General features: G+C 37.1%; 1 non-coding gene across 1 annotated transcript; it reads left to right on the top strand.

The window, feature by feature from the left end:
• Window positions 1-579: 579 nt before the first annotated feature.
• On the top strand, window positions 580-709 carry LOC111759781 (small nucleolar RNA SNORA3/SNORA45 family). Its single transcript, XR_002793671.1, has one exon. It is a non-coding gene; the product is annotated as a small nucleolar RNA SNORA3/SNORA45 family (small nucleolar RNA).
• The last annotated feature ends 16,848 nt before the right edge of the window (window positions 710-17,557 follow it).

The raw sequence follows: 17,557 nt of genomic DNA on the forward strand, positions 1-17,557 counted from the left end.
TTGGGAAATTCTCTGTCAATGCTGGAATCACTTCTCCTTTTAAGGCATTCACCTAATTGGATAAAGTGTCGCTCATTGCTGATGGCAATCTCCCTGATTGATGGACTTGTAATCAGCTCTCTACGATTTACCACTGCAGTAAAGTCAATGGTGACTAAGGTTCATAAATGCCCTCTATTACAGTTAGCCCAGTGCTTGCTTGATCAAACAACGGGCACAATTACCTGACCAAGTTGACACAATAGCCTAACCATCACAATGGGGAACTACAAGGATATAGAATATGTAGAACCAAGTGATAAAGAGGTCTCCAAAAACAAAAACAAGCAAAAATGATACCCTAGATTAGAATGAGAATCTGCACAAATAACTAAGCCCATCGAGATAAACAGATACCTAGAGATCAGTACAAAATTACAAGCCATACTAAAAATCAGAAGTCATGGCACAGTCTAATGAGCAAACTAAAACAGGAGGACATACACAACATTTAATGACTAATCAAGGATGTCTAAACAAATATCCTTAATAAACTCAATGAAATAAAGGAAGAGATAAAGGCTATCAAGAAGACATTGAATCGAGGCTAGAGTCACACTTGGGTATTGGCTGCTGCCTTAGTGTGCTAGAGTCCTTGAAGAATAACTGCTGACCTTATTCACTGGCTGTCAGCCTAATGGCATAGTCAGTCACCAGGTCAGTGACAAATACCAGATTGACCTATACAGTCTGTTGCAAGACTGTGTCGAATTTCCATAGAATGTTATCAAGTGGATTGAATTCTGAACTGATCTGTGATTTACTTTGGTCCTGTGAAATAGGGTTGGGCTTTTCTTCTTGTTTGGTAGCCTTTTTAAACTCTAGTGACTGCTATGTAACACTATACACCAGTGAAGAGCTTACATTCTAATGAGGACAGATAAGACTATAAAGATGATAAACACAGCTTCATAATGTTGAAGTAAGTTTATGAAGGTGGTTGCCTTCTCTTCCTAATCACCCAGGTTATTCTAGGAAGGTAGGTATGAGACATTATCACTTGAAGAGGGATCAGAGCTTCTGTCCAATTGTGAACCTTGATAAACTGTGGACCTTGGTCATTGAGTAGACATGGGTAAATGCTACCAAAAACAAGACTGGAGCTGTTCCTATCATTGACGTTGTGTGATCAGGTTACCATAAAGTTCTGGGGAAGAGAAAGCTTCCAAAACAGTCTTTCATTGTGAAGGCCAAATTCTTCAGCAGAAGAACTGAGGAGAAGATTAAAGGTATGGGGGAGCCTGTGTTCTGGTGACTTGAAGCCTTATGGGGGGAGGTTCATTAAATGCTAACATCCTTTAAAAAAAAAAGAAGACATTGAGGGAACATACTGAAAAATTGTAAAGATACATAAAAAGGTAACAGATCTTGCAGTGATGAAAGACACAATGCAAGAAATTAAAAATAAACTAGAAGCACACAACAGCAGATTCGAATGATAGACCATCCAAAATTCCACAAATAGTAGATCAGATGGACAAAAAAAGTGGAAAAATTTCAAGGGAATTGAATGGCAGTATGAAATGCACAGACATATGCAGTATACCCACTCACTCCAGAGGGAGAAAAGAAGGAAAGGATGCAGAAGGAGTGTTGAAGGAAATAATGTCTGGACATTTCCCAACTCTTATGAGAGACATGGATGTACATGGCCAAGAAGTGCACAGCACGCCAAACAGAATAAATCCTAGCAAACCTATACCAAAGCACATGCTTACGAGAAAATGTCAAATACTCAAGATGAAGAGAAAATCCTGAAAGCAGCAAGAGAAAAGAGATCCCTCACATACAAGGGAAGATTTAAGATTAAATGCTGATTTCTCATCTAAAACTATGGAGGTAAGAAAGGCAATATTATGAAATAGTTGAGGTACTAAAAGGAAAAAAACAGCCAGTCAAGAATTCTGTATCCAGCAAAACTGGCATTCAAAAGTGAGTTAAAAATCACAATACTCACAAGTAAATAGAAACTGAGAGAATTTGTCAACAAGAGTCATGGCCTTCATGAAATACTAAAGAGAGTTCTGTGTGTAGGAAGCATAAAACAAGAGACAGAGGATTATAAAAAGGAAGATTATTAGTAACAGTAAATAAAAAGATTTAAAAAAAGATGACAATGAACTTAAAGAAAATATGGCTGAAGTAAGTATTGTCTTTACAGTAATAACATTGAACATTAATGGATGAGGCTTTCCAATCAAAAGACACAGATTGGCAGAATGGATTAGGATATATGACCCAATTATATGCTGCCTACAGGAAAATCACCTCAGATGCAGGGACACAAATAGGTTGCAAGTGAAACATTGGAAAATGATTTTACATGCAAACAGTGAACAATAAAGGGCAGAAATAGCTATATTAATATCAGATAAAATATACTTTAAATTCAAGACTGTTGTAGGAGACAAATAAGGACACTGTATATTAATAAAAATGGTAGTCTAAGAAGAACAAAGAACAGTCATTAATATTTACCCATCTAATTGGGGTGCCCTGAAATACATGATGCAAATAATAACAAAACTAGGGGGACAGATAGATGCCTCTGCAATCAGAGTGGGGGACTTCTATGCACAATTATCCCAATTAGATAGGAAATCTCAACAGAGGGTCAATAAAGAAATAAAGACCTTGAATAATACATTAGAGGAATTGGACCAATAGATATACACAGAATACTACACCCTAAAACAGCAGGATATACACTCTCTTTGAGTGCTCAAGGATCATTCTCCAGGACAGACCACATGCTAGGTCATAAAAAATATCTTAGCCAATAGGAAGACTGAAATTAAATAACACACTTCAGCACTCAATGGGCCAAGGAGGAAATTGCAAGAGAAATCAGTAACTATCTCAAAGTGAAAGAAAATGAGAACACAATATATCAAAACTTATACAAATGCCTACATAAAAAAGAAGAAAGAGCTTAAATCAAAGACTTAACCACACATCTGGAGGAAGTAGGAAAAGAAAACAAACTAATCCCAAAACAAGCAGAAGGAAGGAAATAACAAAGATTAGAACAGAACAAAATGAAATTAAGAATTTAAAAAAACAACACAAGACCAAAAGCTGGTTATTTGAGAATATTAATAAAATTGATAAACCCTTAGCTAGACTAACAGAAAAAAAAAGGAGACGCAAATAAATAAAAAAAGAAATGAGAGAGGGGATATCATGATTGATCCCAGAGAAATAAAGAGTATCATAAAAGGATACTTTGAAAAATTGTATGCCAATAAGATGGACAACCTAGATGAAATGGATAAATTTCTAGAAACACATGAGCAACATACATTGACAAAAGCAGAAATAGAACTCAACAGACCAATCACAAGTAGAGAGATTGAATTAGCCATCAAAAGCCTGGGCTAATTGTAATGCAAGGACATTTATGGGCTATAGTCATCTGTGAGTTTACTGCATAGATGACTGATTACATCTACATCAACCAGGGAGATTGCCATCAGCAATGAGTAACACTTTATCCAATCAGTTGTATGCCTTAAAAGGGGAAGTGATTTTAGCATTCAGAGAGATTTTCCCAGCTCATCTTTGGACAGCCAACATCTCCCAGAAACTCATCAAGGACCTTCATTGAACTTTCATGGGACCCCCTGTTTTGCAGCCTGCCTGCAGAGCCTGGACTTGTGTATCCCCACAGTCACATGAGAGACTCTTATAAAATCTCGTACAATTTACAGTTATCTCCTATTGATTCTGTATCCCTAGAGAACTTGAATAATACAGGCCCTAAATAGCCAAAAATTTCTTGAAAATGAAAAATGAAATTGGAGGAATCACACTACCTAACTTTAAAGCATACTACAAAGCCACAGTGGTAAAACTGCATGGTATTGGCATAAGAATAGATATACTGACCAATGGAACTGAATTGAAAGTTCTGATATAGATCCTTGCATATACAATCCATTGATATTTGACAAGGCCACTATGCCCACTCAACTAGGACAAAATGGACTCTTCAACAAATGGTGCTTGGAGATCTGGAGATCCATATCTAAAAGAATGAGGGAGGATAACCATCTCAGACCCTGAAGATGGATCAAAGACCTAAATAAAAGAGCTAAGACCATAAAGCTCCTAGAAGATAATGTAGGGAAGTATCTATAAGATCTGGTAAGTGTAAATGGTTCCATAACTTTATACCCAAATCACAATCAATGAAATAAAGAATATTCATGGGACTTCCTCAAAATTAAAAACGTTTGTTATTTAAAATAATTGTAAAGAAAATGAAAAGGCAGCCTTCTCAAAGGGAGAAAATATTTGGAAACCATGTATCTGGTAAAGGCCTAACAACCAAACATATATAAAAGAATCTCACATCTCAAAAATAAAAAGGCAAACAACTCATTTTAAAAATAGGCAAGATAGGTGAATAGACACTTACCCAAAGAGGAAATTCAAATGGCTAAAAAGCACATGAAAAAATGCTCAATATTGCAAGATATTAAGGAAATGCAAATCAAAACAATGAAATATCTTACACTTATTAGACTAGCTACTATTAAAGAAAACAGAAAACTGTTTTTTTTAAACAGTTTTAAACAGTTAAACACGCAAGTGTTGAAGAGGTTGCAGAGGAATAGTAACACTCATCCTCTGCTGATGGGGATGCTGAATGGTGGAGTCAATGTGGGAAATAGTATGGCAGTTCTTCAGGAAGCTAAGTAAAGAATTGCCATATGACTGGATAATCCCACAATTAGGAGAATTGGAAGCAGGGATGTAAACAGATATATGCATATCAATGTTCATTGTAGCATTATTCACAATTGCCGGGACTTGGAAGCAATCCAAATGTACATTTACAGATGAATGGATAAACAAGACAAATAATTATGTATATCACATAAATATATATTTATATTTAAAAAGTTATTATAACTGAAAAACTTATTGTAATCAGGATGGTAGAAGAAAGCATGGGGATATCAGGGAGAGATATGGAAGTTAAAATAAGACTAAATTTTAGTTATTAGAAATGACATAAACAATGTCTTAGATGACAAAGACACCGGGGTGGATTAATATAGATTAATAGCTGAAGAAAGGCTAGGTCAATTTGAGTACAAATAATAGAACATATTTAAATGCAATACATAAAGGAAAAAATAGATAATAATGAGTTTAGATAAATTTAAAGTGAACTAATACACTTGTAATTGGAACCTCCAAAGAAGGGGTATAAAAAAGCATTTGAACATAAAAGGCTAAAAATATTTACATTTGTTGAAAACATTAAAGCCAAATATCCAAGAACATCTACAGAATCCAATAAGAAAGCATGAAAAATATGGAACAAACTTACAATGATCTACATCATAAGCAAACTGCCTAAAGCAGGTGATAAAGAAAAAGAATATCTTAAAAGCAGCCAGAGTGGGAGAAATACATATTAAATGCCTATTACATTCACACTACAAAGAGAGCAGTAACTTTGTTTGGAACAATGCAATCCAGAAGAGGGTGGAGCTATACCCTTAAAATCTTTAAAAAAAGATAAAACTGTCAATCTCAAATCTGATATCCACCAAAAGTAAAAAATGAAGGCAAGGGGTTCTGTGAAGATTGTGTCAGAGTAGATAGGCTCAAATGTCTCACAAAAACAATGAAGAAAGAACCAAAATCTGTTGAGGGACCTGCTTTAGGGGTCAGCAGACCAGGACAGTGCTACGCAACTCCCAGGAGGTTGAGGGATAGATAAAGAACCTGAAACAACAAACATGAATTACTAAGCTCCCACAGTGACTGAGAAGGGCTCCCATGCCTCACCCACAAAAGAGTAAGCTGGGGTAAAACCCCCGACTCACTACAGCCGACTGATAGGCAAACGGATGTCCTACACCCGGTCAGCTGTTACAAGGAAACAAGGAGGGGGAGTCAGTGGTTTACTCTTCAGCGAATTCAGCCAGCAGAGCCCTCTTTGAATCTCAGCTCTGGCCAGGCCAAAGCACAGGAAAGTGAAGATTGAAACACTTCTGTGGAAAGATGTACCAATTCATGATTGGTCTGGAAAGTGCATGGACAAAAACTGCTCTCTCTGTGCTCTAACATGTGAGAGAAAATCTGTGTACCATTTCTGATTTTACCGCTGTCCTGACAGAAATAAGAGAGATCATAGATGATACTATCCACAACAGTATGCCAAAAAACTAGACCATATAGAGGAGACAGACAAATTCCTAGAAACACATGAACCAACTACAATGACCCTAGAAGAAATAGAAGAACTCAATAAACCAATCACAAGTGAAGAGATTGAAACAGTCATCAAAACCTCCCAAAGATGAAAAGAGCAGGACCAGATGGCTTAAAAGGTGAGTTCTACCAATCATTCAAAGATGAACTTATACCAATCTTACTCAAGTTTTTCCAAAAAGTTGAATAGAAAAGAACACTACCAAACTCCTTCTATGGAGCCAACCTCACCGTAATAACAAAACCAGATAGAGATACTATGAAAAAAGAAAATTACAGACAAATATCTCTAATGAGTAGAGATGAAGAAATCCTCAATAAATATTTGGAAACCAAGTCGAAAGGCACATTAAAAGAATTGTGCACCATGATCAAGTGGGTTTTATCACAGGTATGCAAGGGAGGACCAACATAAGAAAATCAATTAGTGTAACAAATCACATTGACAAATTGAAGAAGAAAAAAATCCTCTTGATTGTTGCAGAAAAGGCATTTGACAAAATATAGCACCCTTTCAAGATAAAATCACTCCAAAAGATATAAAGGGAAGGAAGCTTACTCAATATGGTAAAGTGCATATATGAAAAACCTGGAGTTAGCATTTTACTCAATGGTGAAAGACTGAAAGCTTTCCTTCTGAGATCAGGAACAAGAAAAGGACAATCATGGTCACCACTGCTATTCAGTATTGTACTAGATATTCTAGCTAGAGCAATTAGGCTAGATAGAGAAATAAAAGGCACCCAAATAGGAAAGGAAAAAGTAAAACTTTTACTATTTGCTGATGATAGGATCTTCTAGCTAGAAAATCCTAAAAATCCACAACAAAGCTACTAGAATTAAAGACATGTTCAGCAAACTGGTGGGATGCAAGATTAATATGCAAAAATCAATAGTGTTTCCATATAATACTGATGTGCAACCTGAGGAGAAAATCAGAAAAAAAATTCCATTTATAATAGTGACTATGAAAATCAAGTATTTAGGAATAAACTTAGCCAAGGATATAAAGGACCTGCATTCAGAAAACTACAAAACACAGCTAAAAGAAAATGAAGAAGAATTAAATAAATTGAAGGACATTCTGTATTCATGGATTGGAAGACTAAAAATCATTAAGCGGTAAATTCTACACAAATTGATTTACAGATTCAACATAATCCCAATAAAAATCCCGACAGCCTTTTTTGCAGAAATGGAAAAGCCAGTAATTAAATTTATTTGGAAGGTTAAGGGCCGAAATATCCAAAAATTTCTTAAAAAATAAAACTGAAGCTGGAGAACTCTCACTTAGCTACAGTGGTAAAAACAGCATTGTACTGGCATAAAGACAGGCACATTGACCAATTGAACTGAATCAAAAACTAAGTAATAGACTTTCATATCTATGGTCAAGTAATTTTTGTCAAGGCAGTTAAGCCCTCCCAGCTGGGCCAGAGCAGTCTACTCAACAAATGGTGCTGGGAGAACTGTATAGCTATATCCAAAAGAAAGTGGACCACTATCTCACCCCTTATATGAAAATTAACTCAAAATACATCAAAGACCTGTTTATAAAATTGACAACCATAGAACTCCTAGAAGAAAATGTAAGACATCACCTTTAAGATCTTGTAGGTGGTATTTCTTAAACCATACAGTCAAAGCTGTTATGAACTAAATATATTCTGTAAAATCATGGAATCAATAATCAGAATATAGGCTATCAGAAGATAGAATAAGGGTCCAGAGTGAAAAAGTGAGGGTTAATGTATGCAGAATTGGTTAAAAGGTCATTTGTAAATCTTTGGAAATGAATTAAAATGGTGAGAGTACATCATGGTGTTTGTGACTAGCAGAGCTATTATATGGGTATAACTGTGGTCAAATGGGAACGTCTAAGGACATATACATTACTAGAAGGAAAGCTAAAAACCATAACATGGGACTGTATAGCATAATGAAACCTCAGGTGAAATACAAATACAGATGGTATTGTATATATGATTGTTTTCAAAATATGAATACAAATATACTGGAGAGAAGGAAACAGAATAGCAGCTATGTTTGGAAGGGGGAGCTGAGAGATATTGAGAGGTGAAGAGTTTTTGTTTGGTTGGTTTTTGCTTTTTATTATTATATTACTGGAATAATGAAAATGCTCAAAAATGATTGAATGCATACCTATGCAATTATACCGAATACTATTGATTGTACACTTTGGATGGATTTATCCTTTATTAATATGTAGAAATAAAATTTATTTGTTAAAAATCCATTCAGTGCGGGAAACGGACTTTGGCCCAGTGGTTAGGGCGTCCGTCTACCATATGGGAGGTCCGCGGTTCAAACCCCGGGCCTCCTTGACCCGTGTGGAGCTGGCCATGAGCAGCACTGATGCGCGCAAGGAGTGCCGTGCCACGCAAGGGTGTCCCCGTGTGGGGGAGCCCCACGCGCAAGGAGTGCGCCCGTGAGGAAAGCCGCCCAGCGTGAAAAGAAAGAGCAGCCTGCCCAAGAATGGCGCCGCCCACACTTCCCGTGCCGCTGACGACAACAGAAGCGGACAAAGAAACAAGACGCAGCAAATAGACACCAAAAACAGACAACCAGGGGAGGGGGGGAAATAAAATAAATAAATAAATCTTTAAAAAAAAAAATCCATTCAGTGCAACCTACCTTTCCATATCTTGTCACTTGTAGCATTTCCAAAACTTTCAAGGAGATACTTTAAGAACAGATCTGTTCTTTATTACTCAGAAGGTAGTTGTATCAAATTCCCTCTGTATTGATTTCATGATCTGAGACAGGAGTAGATATATAATTTGGGGGGGGGTGGAGTTGGGTGCTAGTACCAAATGAAAGTGAGGAGGCACACCTGTTAAAAATTAAGAAATTTATGAGGACAGCAGAAGGGCACTAAACCCAGCATGGGGCATTGTGTGACTGCACAGATTGCACACTCGTGAAGGCCGTCCAAGAACTTAACATGCCTACAAAACTTTTCTGCATGAGGAAAACCCTACGTGTATAATTTAAAAATTTTTTTGAATTACACTATTCTTCATACTTCATAATACTTCTGATGGCATTTCTCTTTCTGTGTTCAAGAACACTAGAAAAGACCAACTTGTACCTTTTTTCCCCCAATTTTATTGAACTATAATGGGAGAAGAAAAAGCTGCAGATGTTTAAAGTATGAAATCTGGCAATTTTCAACATATACAGACACCCATAGAACCATGATAACAATAAAGATAAATATTTCATCCCCCCCCCCCAGAAAAATGAAGACCAAAGAAAGACTTTTCATTTACAAAATGGAAAGTCTTCATCATCTGTAGTCATGCACTGTCAGAAGTAATAAAGGAAGTCTACAGTGCAGAATAAAACTCAATTCAGAGGTAAATCTGGATCAACACAGGGGAATAAAAGGTACCATAAATGCTAAGCTCTTAGAAATATAAAATAATTTTCCTCTTAATTTTATCTGCTTTAAAATGGTATTTATCATTTAAAGCAAAATTTGTAACAATGCATTTGGGGTTTAAAAGATATTTAGAAATTAAATTTATGAAAACAATATCAAAGGCAGTAAGGGATGAGATGGAAGCATAATGCTTTAAAGTTCTCATACAAAAAGTGGCAGTATTTTACTTGAAGATAAACTATAATAAGTTTAGGTCAACTACCATAAACCTCAAAGCAATACATGAAATAAAATACAAAGTTGCAGCTAATAAACCAAAAACAAAGATGAAATGTAATAAAAAATTCTTAGGAAAATAGGAAAGAAAGAAGTAAGACAATTTACACCATGATTGTCAGTGTAGAAAATTATATGAAATCCATGAAAAAGCTTTAAGAATAATAAGTTATTTTAGCATGGTTTCAGATGAAAGGAGAGATATACCATAATCATGAACTAGAAGACTCAATATAATTAATATGCCTCTTCTCCCGTAATTGATTTATAGATTCAATGGGATTTCAGTCAAAGTTCCAGCAGGTGTTCTGCAGAAATTGAGAAGCTTATTCTAAGTTTTATATGGAAATGCAGAAATCTATTGTAGCAAAATCCACTTTATAAAGAGGAACAAACTGGTTAGGCACACATTCCTTGATTAAAAATTATGAAGCTACAATTATAACAACAGTGTTGTGTTGATATAAATATAGATAAATTGATCCAAGGAACAGAATAGAGCTGAGTAATGGGCCCTCAAGGAGATAATAAATTGATGTTCATAAAAGGTCCTGAGGTAATTTAATGGGGAAAATATAATATTTTCAAAAAAATAAAGGGAAGAAAATAAAAAGAATGAAAGGAAATTTGGTTCTTATATCAAACTATATGCACAGATAAACTGAAAATAGATCATAGACATAAATATGAGATAAAACTATAAAGCTTCTAAAATAAATCATAGAAGAAAATATTAATGACATGGTTTTTAAAAGATTTATTAATGTGATACAAAACCAAACTAAAAAAGAGAAATGTCTGAATTTAACTTCATAAAAATATTTTCTGCTTTTAAAAACTGTGAAGAACATGAAAAGACAAGTCACAGACTGTGAAAAAAGATTTGCAAAACATATATCTGACTAAGGATGTAGATCTGGAGTATATAAAGAACTCTCACAATTCAATTGGAAGAATACAAAGACTGATTTAAAAATGGGCACTCTACCTAAGAAGATATAAGAATGAAAAATAAATGCTTGAAAATGTATTCAATGTCATTAGTCATTGAAAAAATACAAATTAACACTATAAAGAAATAGTAACATGACCACTAGAATGACAAAACAAAACAAAATAGGCTGCTCCAATCAAGATGGAATAAGATGCTGCAGGCTCCGGCCCTCTACAGAAGCTTTGAATAACCAGAAAGAACAGGCAGAAAGGTCTTTCTTAAAGCATCAAAAACATCAAAAGGACTGCAATAACAGGGTGAACACTGTATCAAGAAAAACTAGATCAATGAAAAAAATAATAAAAGCAGTAAAATTTCATGATGCCTGGCTGTCCTCTCGCTCACCTGTAACTGGCTGACATGGAACTGGTCCAGTGCAGATCCATTGCCCTGGTTCTGGAGAGAGCAGAGCTACCCTTGTGTGTGGTTGGCCCACTCTGCTGGTGGCCTGAGGCCCTTGCACTGCACTTAGAAGGAAGCTCACAGAATTCTTAGCAATGCTGTGGAAGAGCTGTCAAGTCATCCTGCCTGGGGCAAGGGATTGCTGAGTGTAGGACATGTAGTGCAGTGCCAAGGGAAGTTGGACATTTGTATCTGTGTACATGGGGGACTTTCTAGGGCCACATGTGCATGCCTAAGACAGGATGTGTGTGTAGAAAAGATCTGGGAGGCCCCTACACTTTGGCCTGGAGCTATTCTCTAAACCAGGAGTTCTTAACCAGGGGTCCACAGACCTCTAGATTTCAGGAGGTCTGTGAGCTTAACTTGAAAAATTTTTATTTTCTCTATCCTCTAACTGAAATCTAGCATTTCCTTCACTTATGAATGTATGCAATAAATTACAGTAGCATTCATTTTATATCACATTATTGTTGTTGCATATCTCAAAAATTTGCTTACACTCATCCATACTTCAAAATTACAGTGGTTGTTAGACCTGATGCTAGTTCAGTGTCACACAACTACATTCTGAGAAGGGGTCCTTGGTTTTCACCTGACTTTTAAAGGGGTCCATGGAACAAAAAATATTAAGAGCCCCAGCTATAAACTGATTGTCTGGACATGTCCTGATGGAAATCACAGTCACAGGTCAATCTGAAAATGCTGGGAAAAGTGTTTTCTTCTTCTCCTTCTCCTTCTCTTTGTCCTTTCCCTCCTCATCCTTTTTTTTTTTCTTTCTCTTTTTCTTTCCCTTTTTTTTTTCTTTGTCATTTCCTAGCAATCAAGTAAACTCTGTCATAACACTAGCTGGATATGAGTTTAAGGAACAGACGCCTCAGGGTATAAATCCCAGCAATAACACATTAAAGTATCAAATTGTCTAGGTTCCAACAAAAGGTTCACAACATACAAAGAAACAGGAAATGATGTCCCAGACAGAGGAGAATATTAAAACATTAGAAACCATCAGTGAGGAGAACTAGACTTGGAACTTATCAGACAGAGACTTCAAAAAGTGGTCCCAAATGTGCTCAAAGACTAAAGTAAAACATGGGCCAAGAACTGAAGAAAATTATGAAAATGATAGAGAAACACAAAGAGAATATCAATAGAAAAATGGAAATTATGAAAAGGAACTAGAGCTGAGGACCACAATAACAGAAATTAAAAATTCCCTAGAGGGGTTCAACAGCAGATTGGAGCAGACAGAAGAAAGAATCAGTGAGCTCAAGGGTAAGATAGGTGAAATCATTCAGTCTGCAGAGCAGAAAGAAGAAATGAGAGAAGTGAAGAGAGCCTGAAGAACCTGTGGCACACCATCAAGCAGACCAGTACATGCACTCGGCAGGCACAGAAAGTGAAGAAGAGGGAAGGGACAGAGAGAATAGTCAAAGAAATAATGGCTGAAACTTCCAAAGTTTAACAAAAGATATGAATATACACCTCCAAGATACTCAGCTCCAAACAGGATAATCCCAAATAGACTCACATCGTGCTGTGTTATAATCAAACTGTCAAATGCCAAAGATAGAAAATTCTGAAAGGCACAAGAAAGAAGCAACATGTCACATACATGGGAGCCTCAATAAAACTAAGTGTTGATTTCCCCTTGGAGTCATGAATGTAAGAAGGATGTGGGATAATATATTTCAAGCACTGAAAGCAAAAAAATTGCCAACGAAAAAGTATGTATCCAGCAAAACTGTATTTCAAAAATGAGATAGAGATGAAGACATCGCCAGATAAGAGCTGACGAATTCAGCACCACTAGACAGGCTGTGCAAGAGCTGCTAAATTTAGAACATTCTGCAGGTTGAAAAGAAAGGATAATAGGAAATAGACTGCAGCTTCATGAAGAAATAAAGCTCTCTGGTGAGGGGAATGATATGGGTAAATAAAAATGCCAGTACTATTGTATTTTGGGTTTGCACTCTTCACTTTCTACAGGATCTAAAAGGCATACACATAAATTGTAATGATAAATAATTGTTTTTGCCTAATTATGTGTAGTGTATAAACATTTGTGACAAGAACTACATAAAGGTAGGGCGATAGAGGGGAACAGGGGCATAGTTTGTGTATACTATTAAAGTTAAGTTGATATGAAAGCAAATGTTACAGATTTAGGGTTTTAAATATAAGCCCTATGGTAACTACAAAGAAAATACCAGAGAACGTGTAAGCTTACAGAGGCAGAGTTTCGTGTAGAGACTGCCAGGAGTGTTCTCTCCTCGGCTCCTGTTCTCTGTCAAGGGTACTTGCTCCCATAACCCAGCTCCACCTGGGCAGGGCTGCGCGAGCGGCCGCCTACCAGGGGCCTCATACCCGTCAGATGAATTCCACTTTCCCAGGCACGAAGCCTGGATTGCTCTGGACACCTCAGAGCAAAGGCCACATTCACTAGAAATACTTAGAGGGCGGCCAAGAATGTCAATTCATACTCATCATTCTGCTAAATTTCCTGGGAATCAGAGATTCATGTTCTCCAGATAGAAATGGTTTGCCAGTTGTAATTATGCAAAATGATTCTATGTCAAGTCACATGGATTGTAAAACCTCTCGTGCCCCACTTTCTGTGAGTTGAATAGTTTGTATCTGACTTGATATTCTGCCTACTGCCCTTTAAAACATTGTTCCTAAATAAGTAATAACACAATTCTATAGTATTGTCCATTGGAGAAACTTTAGAATGGTCTAAAGATTTTATAAATGCTCTGACTAAAGATTTTATGAATGCTTTTTAGATCAAAATCAGGCATAACAACATTTCCACCAACACATAAATATCCAAACTCTTAAAATATGTGGTTTTGAAAGAAAGTGCTATTGCAAGTCCAACTAAAATGTTAATTTCCAATACCATTTTGTCATGCTGGTATTAAGAACCCAGAGATTTGAAAATTAGCATCTCCTTGCGGGAAACAAAGGATCAACTGTGGGAGAAAAATCAGAGATGCCCCTGATCATCACTCTAGAAAAATCACAGCCAGAAAACTAAGGAGGGGTAGTCTATCACCATCATTTTACCTTCAAAAATCTCCCACTTTTGCCCCCCGCCCCTTGAGCAATTCACACTCAACTCATAGGAAACACAGCAGTAGCATTTGGTTCAAGGTGAATACATCTGCATAGATTCCTTGTGGGTGATTTTTATTAATTTCTCTGCCTCGTCTCCCCTCATAGTGAGCACTGTCAAGTCACACCACCACTGTGGCTTTGACAAGCAGACAGGTCTAAATTGGAGTTTTCTTAAAAAAAAAAAAGTAGGCAGCCCTTGAGAATAGGATCAGAACATAGTAGAAAAGACACAAAAGGAGGGTGGGGTTTTGTTCATCTAACTCAGGAGTCATGGGGTAGGGGTGCAGGGGTATTAAGAGCTTATAGACGCATTATATAATTTTAACATGTGAAGTCAGCTGCGCTTAGATGAATAACATATGCTTCCGGGGAACTCTGTCTCAAGAGGGAAGGTAATTCCTGCCAGCTGCATAACATTAATGCTTGCTTTTTTGGAATGGAACCAATATGCCCTTTTCTATTTGCGTCAAGATGCACAAAGAGAAGGACAGTTTTTCCAAGAGCCAAGATAGGCATTTTGGTGATCTTGGCTCGAGGTCATGGAAAACCTGCTCAGGAGCCACCTCGTCAGCCAGTAATTGCCGGGCTTTCCCCACATGCTAGCAGGGTAGCGCCAAATAGGAAAACTCAGCTAGCTGTCTGGTCAGAAAGAAGGGAACATTTCTTAATCGTCACCTTCCTTTTCACGGTGGAGCAGGAGCAGAGCAACTCTGAACGCTAGAGGGAGTTCTGATTTTGCTAAAAGTCCTGTTTTCATTTTTAAAATTAAGCTTTTGAGTTATCAAAAAGAAAAGTCAACTTACTTTAAAGGACATAAAATTACGTACTGCAGGTTACCAGTGCATAGGGAGGTATATGTACTAATTTGTCTGCTGGGAGAATGAGGACAGGTTGTGGCTATTATCTTTGGAGAGTGGGTCAGAGCACAGAATCTTAGTTTTAAAAACTGATGGAGGTTGATGTATATTGAGAGACCTCTCCTGTTTAACCAGCTTAAATCACCCTCAGCCTTCTAACGTACAATTATCCCATGCTGCATTTTTCTGGCTTGCTCTTTTTTTTCTTTTGTTGTTCTTCATATGATATGTCTGAACGCAGCCCATGAACTTCTTAAAATTCTCTAAATTGAAACATCCATAGGAAGGGCTGGGGGCCTGCCAAAGACTTTAGTAGAGCTTTATTTCTTCCAGAAAAGATAGAACAAAGCAAGAATTATATACTTTTTGCTCTATGCACGTTAAGATGAATCAAATTATCCAAGTAATAATGATTCCACAAAAATGAAGTTCATTGTTAAATAAAATTGTATTTAAGTAGTTCCTTGTTGTGCGTATAAAATATGGAAATGTAATCTAGGTTCTAAAAACAAAAGTTGAAATGCAAACTTGCTGTCACTTACTAACAAGTGATAATAGATGCATGGAAAGGACAGCGTTTCTTAGTCAGTGGAAACACCCTTATGAAAGGAACTCTCTTTACCCTTAATTTTTATTTGTATTAATTTGTACAACAAGACTTTCTCACTTTCAGTTATTTTTATTGTGTTTTAGTTCTAAAACTAAGCTAACAGCCATGAATCTTAAGATTCAATTTTTGTTCTATGTACATGTATATGAATTTTATGACATAAATGAAGGTGTGCAAGAAAAATTTATTTTATTTCATTTCATTTTGACTTAATGGGATCTAACTTTAAGCCTCATTCCTGACTAATGAGAAATGCTATCTCACTTATCTTCTCTATTATTCTTTTTACCACAGGCTGTATGAAGAACCTGCAGTCTTATTTGGTGCATAAAAGGAGTAAAACATCTGCAGCAAAATATTTGGTAAGCCCTTCTGTTTCTGGTCCACACAATACTGCTAAAACGCCCATTGCAAAAGACTCCACGGTCTGTTGAAATCTGACAGCTCTATTTTTGTTTGAGATTTTAGAATATTTTTAATGCATAGTGCCTCTCCTTTTCATCCCTGATGTCCCTTCACCTGTCACCTTTTCCCAAGGTACTACAGGTGAGTCACGTGTTCCACACCCTTTAGAACCAGCTTTGCAGTCCTTTTATTCTCTTTCACAGGGCCATTGCTTCCACTTCTCTCTACAGGAAAGAACATATACCCTTCCTGTTTTCCAAAACTAACTAGCCCCTGGAGCTGAGATTTCCTGAAAACTAAATCCAGGGAAAGAAGTTGTCTGCCAAAAACTTCCACTTTCAGCTGGTAACAGACGTTTTTCCTGAGTCAGGGATGACAAAGTGGTCTAGCTGCTTTCTGAGAACAAGGGGTGGAAACATACCTCAAGGAAAAAAAAAAATCTTAACATATAATCTTGCCACTCAAGTTTCTTTTTCTTTTTTTAGGTTTACAGAAATTTATTAGACCCCAGATGAGTTTACAGAAATTAAAATTCAGACTGTCTACTCTTGTATTGTGAGTATCCATCCAGCAGTCCTCCAAATGGTAAGAGCTGCACGGTGGGCTGTCACGAAACCCTTGAAGACTTCAGGTAGCTGAAGTCTCCCTGGGTTCTCCGCAAGGTGAGTTCCTATCCTTGGGCTTTCTAAACTGTCCTGTGCATTGTTGCGAAGCCTGCCTCTAGAACCAAACAAGCTGTAAGTGGATAAACATGAATGAAAAATCAGTACCATGGACCAAACACAAAGCACTTAAGTTTCTCTGTCAGGGGTTCTTAACAAGGGGTCTGTGAGCTTGAATTGAAATTTTAAAAAAATTGTTGTTTTTGATGTGTTGGTGCAGGTGCAATATATTTATTAAGTAATACAGAATACATGGTCCCTAGGGGAGCAGCGGCAGAAGCCCGCGTCCAACGGCAAGGACCAGGAAGGAATGAGGGTCCAACAGTGAGCCCCTGATACTAATGACTATACTTGTGAGCCTATACACCTGAAATAAGAACAAGGCCTAGAGCAGCACTGTGCCTAAGAGTTCCCTCCTGACAGCCTCCATGTTACTCAAATGTGGCCAGTCTGGAAGCCAATCTCAGCATGTAAATGCACTGCCTTCCCCCCAGCATGGGACATGACACCTGGGGATGAGCCTCCCTGGCACCAAGGGATCACTACCAAGTACCAGCT

This window comes from Dasypus novemcinctus, chromosome 10 (assembly GCF_030445035.2).
Source record: "Dasypus novemcinctus isolate mDasNov1 chromosome 10, mDasNov1.1.hap2, whole genome shotgun sequence".
NCBI classification, from domain to species: domain Eukaryota; kingdom Metazoa; phylum Chordata; class Mammalia; order Cingulata; family Dasypodidae; genus Dasypus; species Dasypus novemcinctus.